The sequence below is a fragment of the Phyllobates terribilis genome, unplaced genomic scaffold, assembly GCF_046119375.1.
Source record: "Phyllobates terribilis strain yellow unplaced genomic scaffold, ASM4611937v1 Scaffold_8__6_contigs__length_399053987, whole genome shotgun sequence".
NCBI lineage: Eukaryota > Metazoa > Chordata > Amphibia > Anura > Dendrobatidae > Phyllobates > Phyllobates terribilis.
In genome coordinates this window covers 158,561,815-158,584,423 of record NW_027362768.1, presented here as the reverse complement: position 1 = coordinate 158,584,423, position 22,609 = coordinate 158,561,815, and positions in this window count along the sequence as shown.

The window sequence follows — 22,609 nt, the reverse complement described above, 5'->3', positions numbered from 1 at the left end:
TCGCAAATGATGAATCAGGGATTATTGGAATAATGAGAACTATTGAGATTCTACAAGGGCCATGCATCTAGAAACTCCTTGGATTGGTTAGAAAGAAGATGTTGAACAGGAGTGGCCAGAGCCAAGCCTCTATTAAAGGAGTTGTCCAGGACTATAATAGAGAGGACCCTTCCTTCAGATAGGTAACCGATATCAAATTGGTGGGGGTGTGACATCTGGGGACCCTGTGATCATCACCTGCTAGGGGGTCTCATGGCAAACCAGAGGTGCACAGAGTACTGAGCTAGAACTGCACAGCGCCATACATTGTGTAGTGGCAGTTCTCGGGTACTGCAGTTCATTTCCTTTTGAAGATGTTCTGCAGTACCCAGGAACGGCCACTACATAGTGTATGGAGCTGTCTAGTTCTGGCTCTGTAAATTGCCGTCTTCTGATCACCACTGATCAGTGGGGGTGCCAAGTGTCAGACCCCCCACCCATCTTATATTGATACCTATTTTATTTACAGTCACTGACGTGTGGACCTGGCCTCTCCGTGATAAATGCTACTGTACAGTATCGTGACATCTCTTAAGACTTCATGTCCTAACTCAATGGACCTGATTGTTTTTTGCAATTGATCCTTTTTTTTGCCTAGATTTTGGTGTTTTGTTTTTGTTTTTGTTTTTTCTTTTTGTTCTTTTAATTTGTGCCTTATCTAAAGTATATTTTATGTTTGTTTGTGTATTTTTTTTTAATGTTCGCCATGTTCATTATGTACAAAGATTATTTCGGTTGATTCAACAATTGTGACTTTTTTAAAAAGTTACAAAATGTTATGCTCAAATGCACTCTACAGTCATGGCCAAAAGTTTTGAGAATGACACCAAAATGATATTTTCCCATGATCTGCTGGCCTCTGGTTTTTATTAGTGTTTGTCTGATGTTTATATCACATACAGAAATATAATTGCAATCATATTATGAGTACCAATAGGTTATATTGACAGTTAGAATGAGTTAATGCAGCAAGTCAATATTTGCAGTGTTGCCCCTTCTTCTTCAAGACCTCTGTAATTCTCCCTGGCATGCTCTCAATCAACTTTTGGACCAAATCCTGACTGATAGCAGTCCATTCTTGCATAATCAATGCTTGCATTTTGCCAGAATTTGTTGGTTTTTGTTTGTCCACCCGTCTCTTGATGATTGACCACAAGTTCTCAATGGGATTAAGATCTGGGGAGTTTCCAGGCCATGGACCCAAAATCTCTATGTTTTGTTCCATGAGCCATTTAGTTATCACCTTTGCTTTATGGCAAGGTGCTCCATCATGCAGGAAAAGGCATTGTTGGGCGCCAAACTGCTCTTGGACGGTTGGGAGAAGTTGCTCTTGGAGGACATTCTGGTACCATTCTTTATTCATGGCTGTGTTTTTAGGCAAGACTGTGAGTGAGCCGATTCCCTTGGCTGAGAAGCAACCCCACACATGAATGGTTTCAGGATGCTTTACAGTTGGCATGAGACAAGACTGGTGGTAGCGCTCACCTCTTCTTCTCCGAATAAGCTGTTTTCCAGATGTCCCAAACAATCGAAAAGGGAATTCATCAGAGAAAATGACTTTGCCCCAGTCCTCAGCAGTCCACTCCCTGTACCTTTTGCAGAATATCAGTCGGTCCATGATGTTTTTTCTGAAGAGAAGTGGCTTCTTTGCTGCCCTCCTTGAAACCAGCCCTTGCTCAAAGAGTCTCCGCCTCACAGTGCGTGCAGAAGCACTCACACCAGCCTGCTGCCATTCCTGAGCAAGCTCGGCACTGCTGGTAGTCCGATCCCGCAGCTGAAACAGTTTTAAGATACGGTCCTGGCGCTTGCTGGTCTTTCTTAGGCGCCCTGGAGCCTTTTTGACTACAATGGAAGCTCTCTCCTTGAAGTTCTTGATGTTGCGATAGATTGTTGACTGAGGTGCAATCTTTGTAGCTGCGATACTCTTCCCTGTTAGGCCATTTTTGTGCAGTGCAATGATGGCTGCTCGTGTTTCTTTAGAGATAACCATGGTTAACTGAAGAGAAACAATGATACCAAGAACCAGCCTCCTTTTAAAGTGTCCAGTGATGTCATTCTTACTTAATCATGACTGATTGATCGCCAGCCCTGTCCTCATCAACACCCACACCTGTGTTAATGGATCAATCACTAAAACAATGTTAGCTGCTCCTTTTAAGGCAGGACTGCAATGATGTTGAAATGTGTTTTGGGGGTTAAAGTTCATTTTCTGGGCAAATATTGACTTTGCGAGTACAGTAATTGCTGTTAAGCTGATCACTCTTTGACATTCAGGAGTATATGCAAATTGCCATTACAAAAAATGAAGCAGTAAACTTTAGAAAAATTACTATTTGTCTCATTCTCAATACTTTTGGCCATGACTGTATAGTCCTTCCTTCCCCCCCCCCCCCCCCCGGAGGGATTTTATGCAAGACAGGAATTTTTTTACAAATAATCTTGCAACATTTTATTAGCACATCCAACTTTATTTGTCCTAAAATACGCAACAAAAAAAGACAAAAATAAAGAGCATTTTCTATTTTTTGCAAAATCCATTAACCCTGTGCGCCATTTGAAAGAATTTGGCATTAAAAAAAAAATCATTGAAAATTGATTTAAAAAAACTCGCAAATGATGAGTTGGGACCATTGTATAGATACCGTCACAACATATGGAAATTATGTGGTTAAAAAAATGTTGAATTTGGAAAACGTCACTTATTGGAAAATAAAGGGTTACAATTATTCTATGAGCAAAAATGGAATCAACGAGAATTTTTTTTATAGGCAAAAATACTGTAAAAATATGTGCCCCCTCCATAGATGGAATGCAATTATCCAGTACTTGGTTTTTGAGAATTTGGGATTCTGTGGGTTCTAGTGACCGGTGTTTCTACCGCTGCCCATATTATTTGTAATGAAGCCGGATGATTAGGACTGGAATTAAAGGGAAACTCCAAAATTAAACAAAACTGTTTCCTGTTGTAATTATTAATGAAAAAAAAGTCTGAATAATTTGTGGCCGGCTAATCGTCTGGTTTGGCTCAGAGACTTCTCCATTATCTTGTCGGGATGTGGATGTGCTGCTCAAATTTAGTAGCAATGGCAGCAACGACTGGTGATAAGTGGCGCCAGCACAAGTACTGGCAGACACAGAGAGCGGGGTGGCTGCCACTTCTCTTGTTTGAGGGGGCATAAGAATATGGAGAGGGTAGGGGTCCTGGCACCGGCTTCCTGCCGCCTTTCGGGGTCCATTTCCTGGGGGAGCCATGTGTCCGGCTGATGAGAGCTATGTAATCTCTGTGTCAGGGAAGTGGTGGTCTCGGGTCACTCACAGGATGGGGGGCTGAGACAGGCGGGTCATGATGACAGGTCACCTCCGCACATCTGAGCCCAGCAGCAAAACCTAACAGGGCAGGAAATGAGAAGGAAATGAATGGAGCAGGAACATGCAGTGACCCCGAGAGCTGCTCCGACCAGGGGTGTACCCCCTAAACCCTAGGGGGGTCCGTATGAATAGACCAGTACTATTAAAGACCCGTGATATTGGGGGGCCCCATAGGAGACTTTGCATCAGTGCCCACAAGTTACTCCAATGGCTCCAATCCGTGAGGCATCGAGTGGAGCAAACTTTCTGCCCGACTCCAACAAACCTTGATGGTAAAAACTGTGGCGGTCGCAGTTGTGCGATTATGGAGCCACTGACACCTGTGATCCAACCTGGGGTCACAGAAGTCACAGGTCACTAATGGGAAAAATGGCTGCCACCCCCCTCCATACCGCAGCACAGAGCGAAACCATAGTAACAGCCACACAGCAGAAAATGGCCGATGAGGGGAAGACAGCGCTGTGTGCTCAGAGGACCACACAAGGCAGGATGAGATACACAGCTCAGCAGTCAGTATCACACAGGATAGGATTAGATACACAGCTCAGCAGACAGTATCACTCAGGATAGGATTAGATACACAACTCAGCAGACAGTATCACATAGGATAGGATTAGATACACAGCTCAGCAGACGGTATCACACAGGAGAGTATTAGATACACAGCTCAGCAGACAGTATCACACAGGATAGGATTAGATACACAGCTCAGCAGACAGTATCACACAGGATAGGATTAGATACACAGTAGACAGTATCACACAGGATAGGATTAGATACACGGCTCAGCAGACAGTATCACACAGGATAGGATTAGATACACAACTCAGCAGACAGTATCACATAGGATAGGATTAGATACACAGCTCAGCAGTCAGTATTACACAGGATAGGATTAGATACACAGCTCAGCAGACAGTATCACACAGGATAGGATTAGATACACGGCTCAGCAGACAGTATCACACAGGATAGGATTAGATACATGGCTCAGTAGACGGTATCACACAGGATAGGATTAGATACATAGCTCAGCAGACAGTATCACACAGGATAGGATTAGATGCGCAGCTCAGCAGACAGTATCACACAGGATAGGATTAGATACATGGCTCAGCAGACAGTATCACACAGGATAGGATTAGATACACAACTCAGCAGACGGTATCACACAGGATAGGATTAGATACACAGCTCAGCAGACGGTATCACACAGGATAGGATTAGATACATGGCTCAGCAGACGGTATCACACAGGATAGGATTAGATACACAGCTCAGCAGACAGTATCACACAGGATAGGATTAGATGCGCAGCTCAGCAGTCAGTATTACACATAATAGGATTAGATACACAACTCAGCAGACGGTATCACACAGGATAGGATTAGATACACAGCTCGGCAGACGGTATCACACAGGATAGGATTAGATACATGGCTCAGCAGACGGTATCACACAGGATAGGATTAGATACACAGCTCAGCAGACAGTATCACACAGGATAGGATTAGATGCGCAGCTCAGCAGTCAGTATTACACATGATAGGATTAGATGCATAGCTCAGCAGAAAGTATCACACATGATAGGATTAGATACATAGCTCAGCAAACAGCATCACACAGGATGCGATTAGATACACGGCTCAGCAGACGGTATTACACAGGAAAGGATTAGATACACAGCTCAGCAGACAGTATTACACAGTATAGGATTAGATGCACAGCTCAGCAAACAACATCACACATAATTGTATTAGATACACAGCTCTGCAGACGGTATTACACATGATAAGATTAGATACACAGCTCAGCAAACAATATCACATATGCTAGGATTAGATACAGCAACCCAGAAGACAGTATCACACATGATAGGATTAGATACATGGCTCAGCAGACAGTATCACACAGAATAGGATTGATACATGGCTCGGCAGACAGTATCACACAGGATAGGATTATATACATACCTGTAGCTCTGCATACGGTATTACACATGATAAGATTAGATACACAGCTCAGCAGACAGTATCACTCAGGATATGATCAGATACACTGCTCAGCAGAGGGTATCACACAGGATAGGAATTAGATACATGGCTCAACAGACGGTATCACACAGGATAATATTAGATACACGGCTCAGTAAACAGTATCACAAAGGATAGGATTAGATACACAGCTCAGCAGACAGTATCACACAGGATAAGATTGGATACAGCAAACGGTATCAAACATGTACAAATTAGATACACAGCTCAGCAGTCAGTATCACACATGATAATTAGATGCATAGCTCAGCAGACAGTATCACACATGATAGGATTAGATATACAGCTCAGCAGACAGTATCACTCAGGATAGGATTAGATACACAGCTCAGCAGACAGTATCACACATGATAGGATTAGATACACAGCTCAGCAAACAGCATCACACAGGATACGATTAGATACACGGCTCAGCAGACGGTATTACACAGGAAAGGATTAGATGCACAGCTCAGCAAACAACATCACACATAATTGTATTAGATACACAGCTCAGCAGTCAGTACCACATAGGATAGGATTAGATACACTGCTCAGCAGACAGTATCACACGATAAGATTGGATACAGCAAACAGTATCACACATGTACAAATTAGATACACAGCTCAGCAGTCAGTATCACACATGATAATTAGATGCATAGCTCAGCAGACAGTATCACACATGATAGGATTAGATACACAGCTCAGCAAACAGCATCACACAGGATGCGATTAGATACACGGCTCAGCAGACAGTATTACACAGGAAAGGATTAGATACACAGCTCAGCAGACAGTATTACACAGTATAGGATTAGATGCACAGCTCAGCAAACAACATCACACATAATTGTATTAGATACACAGCTCTGCAGACGGTATTACACATGATAAGATTAGATACACAGCTCAGCAAACAATATCACATATGCTTGGATTAGATACAGCAACCCAGAAGACAGTATCACACATGATAGGATTAGATACATGGCTCAGCAGACAGTATCACACAGAATAGGATTGATACATGGCTCGGCAGACAGTATCACACAGGATAGGATTAGATACACAACTCAGCAGACAGTATCACTCAGGATATGATCAGATACACTGCTCAGCAGACGGTATCACACAGGATAGGATTAGATACACAGCTCAGCAGACAGTATTACACAGTATAGGATTAGATACACAGCTCAGCAGACAGTATCACACAGGAAAGGATTAGATGCACAGCTCAGCAAACAACATCACACATAATTGTATTAGATACACAGCTCAGCAGACAATATCACATATGCTAGGATTAGATATAGCAACCCAGAAGACAGTATCACACATGAAAGGATTAGATACACTGCTCAGCAGACAGTAATACACAGAATAGGATTGATACATGGCTCGGCAGACAGTATCACACAGGATATGATTAGATACACAGCTCAGCAAACAGTATCACACAGGATAGGATTAGATACACAGCTCAGCAGACAGTATCACACAGGATAAGATTAGATACACAGCTCAGCAGACAGTATCACACAGGATAGGATTAGATGCACAGCTCAGCAGACAGTATCTCACATGATAGGATTAGATACACAGTGCAGCAGACAGTATCACACAGGATAGGATTAGATACACAGCTCAGCAGACAGTATCACTCAGGATAGGATTAGATACACAGCTCAGCAGACAGTATCACTCAGGATAGGATTAGATACACAGCTCAGCAGACGGTATCACACAGGATAGGATTAGATACACAGCTCAGCAGACAGTATCACACAGGATAGGATTAGATACACAGCTCAGCAGACAGTATCACACAGGATAGGATTAGATACAAAGCTCAGCAGACAGTATCACACAGGATAGGATTAGATACACAGCTCAGCAGACAGTATCACACAGGATAGGATTAGATACACAACTCAGCAGACAGTATCACACAGGATAGGATTAGATACACAGCTCAGCAGACAGTATCACACAGGATAGGATTAGATACACAACTCAGCAGACAGTATCACACAGGTTAGGATTAGATACACAGCTCAGCAGACAGTATCACACAGGATAGGATTAGATGCACAGCTCAGCAGACAGTATCTCACAGGATAGGATTAGATACACAGTGCAGCAGACAGTATCACACAGGATAGGATTAGATGCACAGCTCAGCAGACAGTATCACACAGGATAGGATTAGATACACAGTGCAGCAGACAGTATCACACAGGATAGGATTAGATGCACAGCTCAGCAGACAGTATCACACAGGAGAGGATTAGATACACAGTGCAGCAGACAGTATCACACAGGATAGGATTAGATACACAGCTCAACAGACAGTATCACACAGGATAGGGTTAGATACAGCACACAGTATCACACAGGATAGGATTAGATGCACAGCTCAGCAGTCAGTATCACACAGGATAGGATTAGATACACAGCTCAGCAGACAGTATCACACAGGATAGGATTAGATACACAGCTCAGCAGTCAGTATCACACAGGATAGGGTTAGATACACAGTGCAGCAGACAGTATCACACAGGATAGGATTAGATGCACAGCTCAGCAGACAGTATCACACAGGAGAGGATTAGATACACAGTGCAGCAGACAGTATCACACAGGATAGGATTAGATACACAGCTCAACAGACAGTATCACACAGGATAGGGTTAGATACAGCACACAGTATCACACAGGATAGGATTAGATGCACAGCTCAGCAGTCAGTATCACACAGGATAGGATTAGATACACAGCTCAGCAGACAGTATCACACAGGATAGGATTAGATACACAGCTCAGCAGTCAGTATCACACAGGATAGGGTTAGATATATGTATGAGATTATTTTTTCAGTGAAACTCAGGGATATTACATGATGGGAATGTAGTGATGTGTGTTTTCTGAGACTGTATCCCACATAATAGGCTTAGATACACTGACTGGGTCCATTGTGCTGAAGACCAGAGTATGAGTTTAAAATAACAGTAAACCTGTGAGAGATAAGGGAGAGAAAAGAATGGTGGCCAGGACAGAGGGGGCTCTCTACACAGGAAGGTCCTCAGAGCAGATAGCAGAAGTGGCCTGTAATGTCTGGGTCTGCTAGTGGGGTCATTCAGGGTCTCCATTCTACACCCCATGTGTACACACACAGGGACCACCCTCCCCAGCACTGAAGGATATGACATATGACATCCTGCTTGGAGGATGTGAGCTGTGGGGTGGGGGGATGTGGCTGCAAATCATTGTATCCCTGCCTGCCAGGCTGAGGACCCTCCAACCCCATGGAAGCGATGCAGAAATCATCATTCAGGGAAATAGTTCGGTAGCAATAGATTGTGAACCCCTGAGAAAAGGGATGATGGGAGTGATTGATGCGTGTAAGATGGCGAGGTTAGATTGTGAGCTCCTGGGGACTGGAATAATGGGAGTAAGTCTCTACCCTCACCTACTGTATCCTCACCCATCCCTTGTAGATTGTGAGCCCTCGCGGGCAGGGTCCTCGCTCCTCCTGTACCAGTCGCCGTCACATTGTGTTCAAGATTATTGTAATTGTTCTTGTATTATACCCCCTTTTTCACATGTAAAGCGCCATGGAATAAATGGCGCTATAATAATAAATAATAATAATAATAAGTCTCAGTTCACAGGAAAAAATTTCTACGTGTGATGAAATGGTGAATAAATGCAACTCTGTCATTGGTTTTGGGGTTTTGTTTTTACAGTGTTCATTGTGTGGGAAAAATTGGTGGGATTCATGACTGTCTAGGTCAGTTCGATGAAAGTGTCCCCAGACATGCATCAATTTTTTTTTTTTATTTAAAGAGAATCTGTCAGTAGGATCAACCCTCCTAAGCCGTCTATAAGGCCATGCAGGTCATAGGAAGCTGAATAAAATGATACCTTGATATCTGCAATCCGATGTCTTATTCCAGAGAAATATCCGTTTTTCTTATATGTAAATCAGCTGTTAAGATCTATGGGAGGGACATAGATCTTCCCAAGAATCTGTCTCCAGGACGTATTGTAAATAAAAGGGGTGTTACCAGTGTGAGACATGTAGATCAGGAGAGCAGACTGACAGTCATTACATGTCTCACACGCCTCATTTCATTCACTATAAGCTCTGGAGGCAGATTCTCGGAGAGACCTATATCCGGCCCATAGATCTTAACAGATAATTTACATCTTAAGAAAAATTTGGATTTCTCTGGAATAAAACATCGGATCACAGATATCAAGTTATCATTTTATTCCACTTTCTATGATCAGCATGCTTATATAGACGGCTTAGGATGGTTTATCCTACTGACAGATTCCCTTTAAGCAACTTTTATTTTTTTGTTCATGGGGCTGAGAGCTTGTTTTTAGCGCAGGAGCTGATGTTTTTATTCATGTCAATTTTGTGTACATACGATGCTTTGATCGCTTATTATTTCATTTTTAGGGAGCTGAGGTTTGGAGCAATCTCCCTGTCAAAAGCTTAGTGCAAATGACAAGTACCGAGAAGAAGTGTTGTAGGCAAAGAGCAGTCACCAAATATTGATGTGATTTCGATTTCTCTTTTATTCATTCACTTTGCATTTTGTTAATGGATAAACTATTAACATTTCTATTTTCTAAAGCTTCTTGCTGTGCAGCATTTTTTCCACAACTGCCTAAAACTTTTGCACAGCACTGTATATAGTAGGTGACATATGGGGGCCCTGGTCCATATACTATATAGGGGCTCAGGAGCGTTCATTTACACTCCCGTATGTTACTATTCACAAACGTGTCTGTAGGACGATCTGGACTCACAGCAGTGGCGTTCCCGTGTCTCCAGCGCTCAACCTCATTACAATATTTACACGCCACATATGTGACTACTTAACCGACAAGTGGCAAACACATTTTACCAGCATTGAAGTGACATGTGGCCTCATTATACAAACACGAGACCCGTGACGTCACCTCCTTGATAAGGAAAAAAGAAATAAATGAGATGATTTCACTCCATTTAGTTGTTACTTTGATTTCCTGCATGTGTAACAGAAGCTTGGTGACAACCACTGTTTGCTGCCACTACAGAATCCAAAAAGATTGTGATAGATCTACAATTTATAAAGCTATATATATAGTATATCCGGTGCTTTATATATACTCGGTACTGTATATATGTAAAGTATACCTGATGCTGTATATATGTATAGTATACACGGTGATTGTATATACCCAGTGCTGTATATACTGTATGTACACACGTGGTCAAAATTGTTGGCGCCCCTCGTTTAATGAAAGAAAAACCCACAATGATCACAGAAATAACTTGAATCTGACAAAAGTAATAATAAATTAAAAATCTATGAAAATGAACAAATGAAAGTTAGACATTGCTTTTCTGCTTCCACAGAATTTTTAAAAAATAAACTCATGAAATCGGCCGGGACAGAAATGATGGTTCTTCTTAACTTAATATTGTGTTGAACAACCTTTTGAGGCAATCACTGCAATCAAACGATTCCTGTAACTGTCAATGAGACTTCTGCACCTCTCGACAGGTATTTTGGCCCACTCCTCATGAGCAAACTGCTCCAGTTGTCTCGTGGTTGAACGTTGCCTTTTCCAGACGCCATGTTTCAGCTCTTTCCAAAGATGCTCAATAGGATTTAGGTCAGGGCTCAAAGAAGCCACTTCAGAATAGTCCAATGTTTTCCTCTTAGCCATTCTTGGGTGTTTTTAGCTGTGTGTTTTGGGTCATTATCCTGTTGCAAGACCCATGACCTGCGACTGAGACCAAGCTTTCTGACACTGGGCAGCACATTTCTCTCTAGAATCTCTTGATAGTCTTGAGATTTCATTGTACCCTGCACAGATTCAAGACACCCTGTGCCAGATGCAGCAAAGCAGCCCCAGAATATAACAGGGCCTCCTCCATGTTTCACAGTAGGGACAGTGTTCTTTTCTTGATATGCTTCATTTTTCAAGCAAAGTGAAACCCCTATCCTTGCTCTCTCCCAGCACCCCCGTCATTGCCATTCCCCATCCCCACCATTCTCATAATTGCTCTCCCCATCCTCATCATTGCTCTCCCCATCCCCATCATTGCTCTCCCCAGCCTCATCATTGCTCTCCCCAGCCCCACCCTCCCCATCATTGCTCTCCCCAGCCCCATCATTGCTCTCCCCATCCCCAACATCCCCATTATTGCTCTCCCCAGCCCCATCCTTGCTCTCCCCAGCCCCACCATTGCTCTCCCCATCCTCATCATTGCTCTCCCCATCCCCACCATCCTCGTCATTGCTCTCCCCATCCCCACCATTGCTCTCTCCAGCCCCATCATTGCTCTCCCCAGCCCCATCATTGCTCTCCCCATCATTGTTCATCCCAGCCCCATCATTGCTCTCCCCATCATTGCTCTCACCAGCCCCATCATTGCTCACCCCAGCCCCATCATTGCTCTCTCCAGTCCCATCATTGCTCTCCCCTGCCCCATCATTGCTCACCCCAGCCCCATCATTGCTCTTCCCAGCCCCGGCTGCACGGGCGGTAGGTCCGCCCCCGTATAGAATACCCGTTAATGTATATGTACCCTGTAATTTATACATACCAGGTGCTGCATATATACTTGATGGCCGGTGATTATATATACCTACCACTGTATATATGTACCCAGTATACCCGGTGATAATATATACACGGTGCTGTATATATCAAAACAAAAAAAATGAGCCAGAGCATAAGTTGGTATATGTGTAATGTGTAAGAGCACGTTCACACTGTGGCCATTTCACAGACAAAACCCAAGAAAAAGACAAACTGAGCATATACCCTGGAGTAAGTAAATTTTAATAGTACATGTAAATAACATAGGGTACTTAGTTAACACTATTTTGATCAAAAAAGCCTAAAATCAATCCCACTGCGACAAGGTGTACCCATTCGTTCCTATCCTGTCTCTAATATTTAGGCTATGTGCACACAAAGCGTTTTTAGTGCGTTTCTTTCGCTGCGAAAACGCATTAAAATCGTTTGTAATAGGTCTGCCATTTATTGCAATGCAAATCCGCATGTACTGTGCACATCATGCAGAAATTTCCGCTGCGAATTCGCATTGCGGTAAAACCCGCAGCAAGACCAATTCTAGTGCGATTTCACTCCGAAATCGCCGCCATTGACTTGCATTGGATTGCATAAGATCCGCATGACTACATGCGATTAATGCGCAGATGGTACCCGGGTCTAGAGAAGAGGAGACTCTCCTCCAGACCGGGTACCCTAGTACCTGTAAGTAAAAAAAAGAATTAAAATAAAAAATAACCTTATACTCACCTTCTGATGGCTCCCGCTCTGCTCCCGGCGTCACTGCTGGCTCCGTGGCGGGTACCGGTAATGTAAAAGGACCTTCCATGATGTCAGAAGGTGAGTATAAGGTTATTTTTTACGTTCTAATTCTTTTTTTTTTTAACATTATGTTGGTCACACAATATAAATCCATGCCGGTTGCATGGATTTATATTGTGTGACCAACTTTCAAGCACTTTTCCAAGTGATGCTAAAATTGCTTGTAAAAGTGCTTGACAAAAGAATGCGAAATCACATGCTAAAAACGCTTGACAAACGCTTGTCCCTGGCAGAAAAACCGCATGTAAAATCCGCATGCGTTTTTTCTGCCAGGGAGATGCAGAAACGCTCAGGAAAAATCAGGAGCATTTCTGCATCATGGGCACATAGCCTAAAACTTTAACATGTGTCAGCCGACCTCAATGTGAATAAGGGCAGAGCAGGATACAGGCCTGACTGTTCAGACACCAGTCCATGGGAAGCTATATATATAAAATACCTAGCTCAAAAAGGGGGGCCACACCCCTGTTTGAACAAAGTACAATAAACTACAGCAAGACCAAAAAAATGAGCCAGAGCATAAGTTGGTATATGTGCAATGTGTAAGAGCACGTTCACACTGTGACTATTTCACAGACAAAACTCAAAGATAAAAACAAACTGATCATTTATATGTATATATTTTTGTATACCATACTATCATACCTGGTGCTGTATATATACCTGGTGCTGTATATACTGTATGTATAGTATACCCGAAGCTCTATATAAACCTGGTGTTCTATATACGGTGGATATAAAATGTCTACACACCCCTGTTAAACTGCTCGGTTTTTTTGTCATGTAAAAAAGAAGACCAAGACCAAAAAGAATAATTTCAAAACGTTTTCCATCTTTGATGTCGCCCATGATCTGTACAATTCAATTGAAAAATTAACTGAAATATTTTTGAGTGGAAAAACAAAAATAAAGAACAAAAATCTTAAATATGCACAACCTTAAACAATATTGTGTTGAAGTCCCCTTTGAATTTATGACAGTATTCAGTCTTTTTGGGTCGGAGTCTATCAGCACATGGCACATCTAGAACTGGCACCTCTGGCCCCTTTTCTTTGCAGTAGCTCCACATCTGTAAGGGCATATCCTTTGTATAGCGCACTCTTCAGGACATCCACAAATTTTGAATTGGAATCAGGTCTGGGCTCTGGCTGTGACATTCCAAAACTTTGATCTTCTTCTGGTCAAGCCATTTTTTTGCTGATTTGGAGGTCGCTTAGGATTGTTGTCCTGAAAGGTGAAATTCCTCTTAATCTTCAGATTTTTTTAGATTAGAGTCCTAAAGGTTTTGTTACAAAATTGACTGATATTTGGAGCTGTTAATAGTTCACTTAACCTTGACTAAATCCCCATACCCAACTGCCAAAATAAAACCCCAAAGCTTAATGCTGCCTCCACCATGCTTCACTGTGGGTGTGGTGTTCTTTTGATGATACACAGTGTTGGCTTTGCGCTAAACATGTGTTTTGGAATTATGGCAATAAAATTCCACCTTAGTCTCATCAGGCCATAACACGTTTTCCCACATGCTTTTGGCAGACTTGATGTAGGTTTTGGCAAACCTTAGCCAGACTTAGATGATTTTCTTTGTAAGAAAAGGCTTTTGTCTTGCCACCCTATCCACAGGCTGGACATATGGAGAATATGGGAGATTTCTGTCACATACAGTACACAACCAGCACTTGCCAGAAATTCTTGCAGCTCCTTTAATGTTTTTTTAGCAGCCTCCAGACCAATTTTCTTCTTGGCAATTTAATAAATTTTCACTGTAAATGATGGCAGCTGTGTACTGACAACTATGTAACATGAGAGTAAATGTGATTGGTTAATTCTGAATACAACCATATCCACAATAATAGAAGGGTGTTCACACTTCTGCAACCACATTTATTCCCCCTTCCCTCAATGACTTCAGTTTGTTTCTTAATTGATTTGTACAGATTATGGGCGACATAAAAAGTGGAAAAAGTTCTGAAATTATTTTTCTTGGAATTATTTTTTACATGACAAAAACCTGGAATTTTTACAGGTGTGTATAGACTTTTTATATCCACTGTATTTATAGTATACCATACCCAATGATTATATATACCTGGTGCTGTATATATGTATAGTATACACAGTGATTTATACATAAACCCAGTGCTGGTGCTAAATATATACCCTGTGCTGTATATATAATTGGTGGTTATATATATCTGGGAATTTATATACCGCAACTTGTGCTGTACATATACCTGGTGATTATACATACCCGGTGCTGTCTGTATGTATAGTTTACCCATTGATTATATATGGTATACCCAGTGATTTATATACATACCTGGTGCTGTACATATATCTGGTGCTGTATATATGTATAGCAGTTGTAGGGAGAGGGAGATTTGAAAGCTTACTATGCTGCCAATGATCGTATCAATCTTTCAGCTGGAGACCGTCCTGTGGGTGCCGCACCCGTTGGTGATCACAGACATGAAGTGAAGGAAGGAGGATAAATTTGACACATTCCACCTTTTGCTGATGACGGCTTTGCACACTCTTGGCATTCTCTTGATGAGCTTCAAGAGGTAGTCACCGGAAATGGTTTTCACTTCACAGGTGTGCCCTGTCAGGTTTAATAAGTGGGATTTCTTGCCTTATAAATGGGGTTGGGACCATCAGTTGTGTTGTGCAGAAGTCTGGTGGATACACAGCTGATAGTCCTACTGAATAGACTGTTAGAATTTGTATTATGGCAAGAAAAAAAGCAGCTAAGTAAGGAAAAATGAGTGGCCATCATTACTTTAAGAAATGAAGGTCAGTCAGTCCGAAAAATTAACAGCAGCTCAGATTAGAGACCAGGTCAATGCCACACAGAGTTCTAGCAGCAGACACATCTCTACAACAACCGTTAAGAGGAGACTTTGTGCAGCAGGCCTTCATGGTAAAATAGCTGCTGAGAAACCACTGCTAAGGACAGGCAACAAGCAGAAGAGACTTGTTTGGGCTAAAGAACACAAGGAATGGACATTAGACCAGTGGAAATCTGTGCTTTGGTCTGATGAGTCCAAATTTGAGATCTTTGGTTCCAACCACCGTGTCTTTATGCGACGCAGAAAAGGTAAACGGATGGAACCTAGAATATAAGACATATTTTCAGTTGTTTCACACTTTTTTGTTAAGTATATAATTCCACATGTGTTAATTCATAGTTTTGATGCCTTCAGTGTGAATGTACAATTTTCATAGTCATGAAAATACAGAAAAATCTTTACATGAGGTGTGTCCAAACTTTTGGTCTGTACTGTATATACCCGGTGCTGTACATATATCCGGTGCTGTATATATATGTATAGTATACCGGGTGATTTCTATATATACCCGGTGCTGTACATATATCCGGTGCTGTATATATGTATAGTATACCCGGTGATTTATATATATACCCGGTGCTGTACATATATCCAGTGCTGTATATATATGTATAGTATACCCGGTGATTTATATATATACCTGGTGCTGTACATATATCCGGTGCTGTATATATATGTATTGTATACCCGGTGATTTATATATATACCTGGTGCTGTACATATATCCGGTGCTGGATATATATGTATAGTATACCCGGTAATTTATATATATATATACCCGGTGCTGTACATGTATCCAGTGCTGTATATATATATGTATAGTATACCCGGTGATTTATATATATATACCTGGTGCTGTACGTATATCCAGTGCTGTATATATATGTATAGTATACCCAGTGATTTATATATATACACCTGGTGCTGTACATATATCCGGTGCTGTATATATATGTATAGTATACCAGGTGATTTATATATATATATACCCGGTGCTGTACATATATCCGGTGCTGTATATACAGTGCCTACAAGTAGTATTCAACCCCCTGCAGATTTAGCTGGTTTGATAAGATGCAAATAAGTTAGAGCCTTCAAACTGCAAACGAGAGTAGGTTTTATGAACAGAAGCATAAATCTTACAAACCAAAAAGTTATGTTGCTCAGTTGAATTTTATTAAATTTTAAACATAAAAGTGTGGGTCAATTATTATACAACCCCTATGTTTAATATTTTGTGGAATAACCCTTGTTTGCAATTACAGCTAATAATCGTCTTTTATAAGACCTGATCAGGCCGGCACAGGTCTGTGGAGTTATCTTGGCCCACTCCTCCATGCAGATCTTCTCCAAGTTATCTAGGTTCTTTGGGTGTCTCATGTGGACTTTATTCTTGAGCTCCTTCCACAAGTTTTCAATTGGGTTAAGGTCAGGAGACTGACTAGGCCACTCCAACACCTTGACTTTTTCCCTCTTGAACCAGGCCTTGGTTTTCTTGGCTGTGTGCTTTGGGTCGTTGTCTTGTTGGAAGATGAAATTACGACCCATCTTAAGATCCTTGATGGAGGAGCGGAGGTTCTTGGCCAAAATCTCCAGGTAGGCCGTGCTATCCATCTTCCCATGGATGCGGACCAGATGGCCAGGCCCCTTGGCTGAGAAACAGCCCCACAGCATGATGCTGCCACCACCATGCTTGACTGTAGGGAGGGTATTCTTGGGGTCGTATGCAGTGCCATCCAGTCTCCAAACGTCACGTGTGTGGTTGGCACCAAAGATCTCGATCTTGGTCTCATCAGACCATTGAACCTTGAACCAGTCTGTCTCAGAGTCCTCCAAGTGATCATGAGCAAACTGTAGACGAGCCTTGACATGACGCTTTGAAAGTAAAGGTACCATACAGGCTCGTCTGGAACGGAGACCATTGCGGTGGAGTACGTTACTTATGGTATTGACTGAAACCAATGTCCCCACTGCCATGAGATCTTCCCGGAGCTCCTTCCTTGTTGTCCTTGGGTTAGCCTTGACTCTTCGGACAAGCCTGGCCTCGGCACGGGAGGACACTTTCAAAGGCTGTCCAGGCCGTGGAAGGCTAACAGTAGTTCCATAAGCCTTCCACTTACGGATGATGCTCCCAACAGTGGAGACAGGTAGGCCCAACTCCTTGGAAAGGGTTTTGTACCCCTTGCCAGCCTTGTGACCCTCCACGATCTTGTCTCTGATGGCCTTGGAATGCTCCTTTGTCTTTCCCATGTTGACCATGTCTGAGTGCTGTTCACAAGTTTGGGGAGGGTCTTAAATAGTCAGAAAAGGCTGGCAAAAGAGATCTTTAATCCACACATGTGAAGCTCATTATTCTTGGTGCCTGAACTACTTCTTAATACTTTAGGGGGACCAAACAGAATTCTTGTGGTTTGAGGGGTTGAATAATAAATGACACTCTGAATTAACTTTTAACGTTTTTAAAAAAAAAAAAAAAAAAAAAATTTGCTGCAGTGCATTTCCCACTTCCAGGCTGATCTACAGTACAAATGTCACAATGCCAAGTTAATTCCGCATGTGTCAGCCAGCTAAATCTGCAGGGGGTTGAATACTACTTGTAGGCACTATATACAGTACAGACCAAAAGTTTGGACACACCTTCTCATTTAAAGATTCTGCATTTTCATGACTATGAAAATTGTACAATCACACTGAAGGCATCAAAACTATGAATTAAAACATGTGGAATTATATACTTAACAAAAAAATGCGAAACAACTGAAAATATGTCTTATATTCTAGGTTCTTCAAAGTAGCCACCTTTTGCTTTGATGACTGCTTTGCACACTCTTGGCATTCTCTTGATGAGCTTCAAGAGGTAGTCACCGGAAATGGTCTTCCAACAATCTTGAAGGAGTTCACAGAGATGCTTAGCACTTGTTGGCCCTTTTGCCTTCACTCTGCGGTCCAGCTCACCCCAAACCATCTCAATTGGGTTCAGGTCTGGTGACTGTGGAGGTCAGGTCATCTGGCGTAGCACCCCATCACTCTCCTTATTGGTCAACAAGCCCTTACACAGCCTGGAGGTGTGTTTGGGCTCATTGTCCTGTTGAAAAATAAATGATGGTCCAACTAAACGCAAACCGGATGGAATAGCATACCGCTGCAAGATGCTGTGGTAGCCATGCTGGTTCAGTATGCCTTCAATTTTGAATAAATCCCCAACAGTGTCACCAGCAAAGCACCCCCACACCATCACACCTCCTCCTCCATGCTTCACGGTGGGAACCAGGCATGTAGAGTCCATCCGTTCACCTTTTCTGCGTTGCACAAAGACACGGTGGTTGGAACCAAAGATCTCAAATTTGGACTCATCAGACCAAAGCACAGATATCCACTGATCTAATATCCATTCCTTGTGTTCTTTAGCCCAAAAAAGTCTCTTCTGCTTGTTGCCTGTCCTTAGCAGTGGTTTCCTAACAGCTATTTTACCATGAAGACCTGCTGCACAAAGTCTGTAGAGATGTGTCTGCTGCTAGAACTCTGTGTGGCATTGACCTGGTCTCTAATCTGAGCTGCTGTTAACCTGCGATTTCTCAGGCTGGTGACTTGGATAAACTTATCCTCAGAAGCAGAGGTGACTCTTGGTCTTCCTTTCCGGGGCGGTCCTCATGTGAGCCAGTTTCTTTGTAGCGCTTGATGGTTTTTGCAACTGCACTTGGGGACACTTTCAGAGTTTTCCCAATTTTTCGCACTGACTGACCTTCATTTCTTAAAGTAATGATGGCCACTCATTTTTCTTTACTTAGCTGCTTTTTTCAAGCCATAATACAAATTCTAACAGCCTATTCAGTAGGACTATCAGCTGTGTATCCACCTGACTTCTGCACAACACAACTGATGGTCCCAACCTCATTTATAAGGCAAGAAATCCCACTTGTTAAACCTGACAGGGCACACCTGTGAAGTGAAAACCATTTCCGGTGACTATCTCTTGAAGCTCATCAAGAGAATGCCAAGAGTGTGCAAAGCAGTCATCAAAGCAAAAGGTGGCTACTTTGAAGAACCTAGAATATAAGACATATTTTCAGTTGTTTCGCACTTTCCACATGTGTTAATTCATAGTTTTGATGCCTTCAGTGTGAATGTACAATTTTCATAGTCATGAAAATGCAGAAAAATCTTTAAATGAGAAGGTGTGTCCAAACTTTTGGTCTGTACTGTATGTATAGTATACCCGGAGATTTATATATATACCTGGTGCTGTGCGTATATCCGGTGCTGGATATATATGTATAGTATACCCGGTGATTTATATATATACCCGGTGCTGTACATATATCCAGTGCTGTATATATATGTATAGCATACCCGGTGATTTATATATATACCCAGTGCTGTACATATATCCAGTGCTGTATATATATGTATAGTATACTTGGTGATTTATATATATACCTGGTGCTGTGCGTATATCCGGTGCTGGATATATATGTATAGTATACCCGGTGATTTATATACGGTATATACCCGGTGCTGTACATATATCCAGTGCTGTATATATATGTATAGCATACCCGGTGATTTATATATATACCCAGTGCTGTACATATATCCAGTGCTGTATATATATGTATAGTATACCCGGTGATTTATATATATACCTGGTGCTATACGTATATCCGGTGCTGGATATATATGTATAGTATACCCGGTGATTTATATATATACCCAGTGCTGTACATATATCCAGTGCTGTATATATATGTATAGTATACCCGGTGATTTATATATATACCTGGTGCTGTACGTATATCCAGTGCTGTATATATATGTATAGTATACCCGGTGATTTATATATATACCCGGTGCTGTACATATATCCAGTGCTGTATATATATGTATAGCATACCCGGTGATTTATATATATACCCGGTGCTGTACATATATCCGGTGCTGTATATATATGTATAGTGTACCCGGTGATTTATATATATACCTGGTGCTGTACGTATATCCGGTGCTGTATATATATGTATAGTATACCCGGTGATTTATATATATACCCGATGCTGTACATATATCCGGTGCTGTATATATATGTATAGTATACCCGGTGATTTATATATATACCCGGTGCTGTACATATATCCGGTGCTGTATATATATGTGTAGTATACCCGGTGATTTATATATATACCTGGTGCTGTACATATATCGGGTGCTGTATATATATGTATAGTATACCAGGTGATTTATATATATATACCCGGTGCTGTACATATATCCGGTGCTGTATATATATGTATAGTATACCCTGTGATTTATATATATACCCGGTGCTGTACATATACCCGGTGCTGTATATACTGTATATGTATAGTATACCCGGTGATTTATATATATACCCGGTGCTGTATATATATCCGGTGCTGTATATATATATGTGTAGTATACCCGGTGATTTATATATATACCCGGTGCTGTACATATATCCAGTGCTGTATATATATGTATAGTATACCCGGTGATTTATATATATACCCGGTGCTGTACATATATCCGGTGCTGTATATATATGTATAGTATACCCGTGATTTATATATATACCCGATGCTGTACATATATCCGGTGCTGTATATATATGTGTAGTATACCCGTGATTTATATATATACCCGGTGCTGTACATATATCCAGTGCTATATATATATGTATAGTATACCCGGTGATTTTTATATATACCCGGTGCTATATATATATGTATTGTATGCCCGGTGATTTATATATATACCTGGTGCTGTACATATATCCGGTGCTGGATATATATGTATAGTATACCCGGTGATTTATATACAGTGTGTAGCGCCGGCGTCCCTGCCCTCTGCTAGGCAGGGACGCTGTTCCCCTCACCTCTCTGCTCCGTGCCCGGCGTCCTCCTCCCGCTCTGCTGGCAGCGCGCGCTCCTTCCCGGCCACTGTGCTTAGGGCGCGCGCGCTCTCCCTCCCTCTTAAAGGGGCCGCGCGCGCCGTCCTAAGGAGTCCCCGGCCAATGGCCGGAGGACTTCACCATATATAAGGCACCTCCTCCAAAATGGAGGTGCCCGAGCAATGTTGTTGCACTGTTCACTACTCTGCTTCAGCCCTCAGGTCCCGTTGCCAGTTACCTGCCAGATACCTGCCAGATTCCTGCCAGCTTGCTGTCTTATTCCTGCCTGATTATCTGCTACCTGCCTGCTAGTCTGAGGTCCGACGGTCTGCCTTACTACTCCTGTCAGTCAGTCTAAGGACCAGCCTGTCCGCTCACCTGGGAGCGCACTTCAGCCACCTGCCTGCTTGCCTGAGGTCCGACGGTCTGCCTTCCAACTCCTGTCAGTCTGTCTATGGACCAGCTTGCCTGCTCACCTGGGAGCACACATCTGCTACCTGCCTGCTAGCCTACCTGGAGGCTCCGCCGTCACGTGCTGTGACCACCTGCCTGTCCAGTGACTCCTGCCCGCTCACCTGGGAGCGCTCATCTGCTGCCTGTCTGCTAGCCTACCTGGAGGCTCTGCCGTCACGTGCTGTGACCACCCGCCTGTCCAGAGACTTCTGCCCGCTCACCTGGGAGCGCTCATCTGCCGCCTGTCTGTTGGTCTTCCTGGAGGCTCCGCCGTCACATGCTGTGACCACCCGTTCATCCAGAGACTCTCGCCTGCTCACCTGGGAGCTCACGTCTATCATCAGCCGCCACAGGTCGTACCAACCCTTTACCCAGAGACTGCCCCGGTCACTTGCCGTGACCATCTGCCCGTTCATCCAGAGACTGCCCCGGTCACTTGCCGTGACCATCTGCCCGTTCATTCAGAGACTGCCCCGGTCACTTGCCGTGACCATCTGCCCGTTCATTCAGAGACTGCCCCGGTCACTTGCCGTGACCATCTGCCCGTTCAT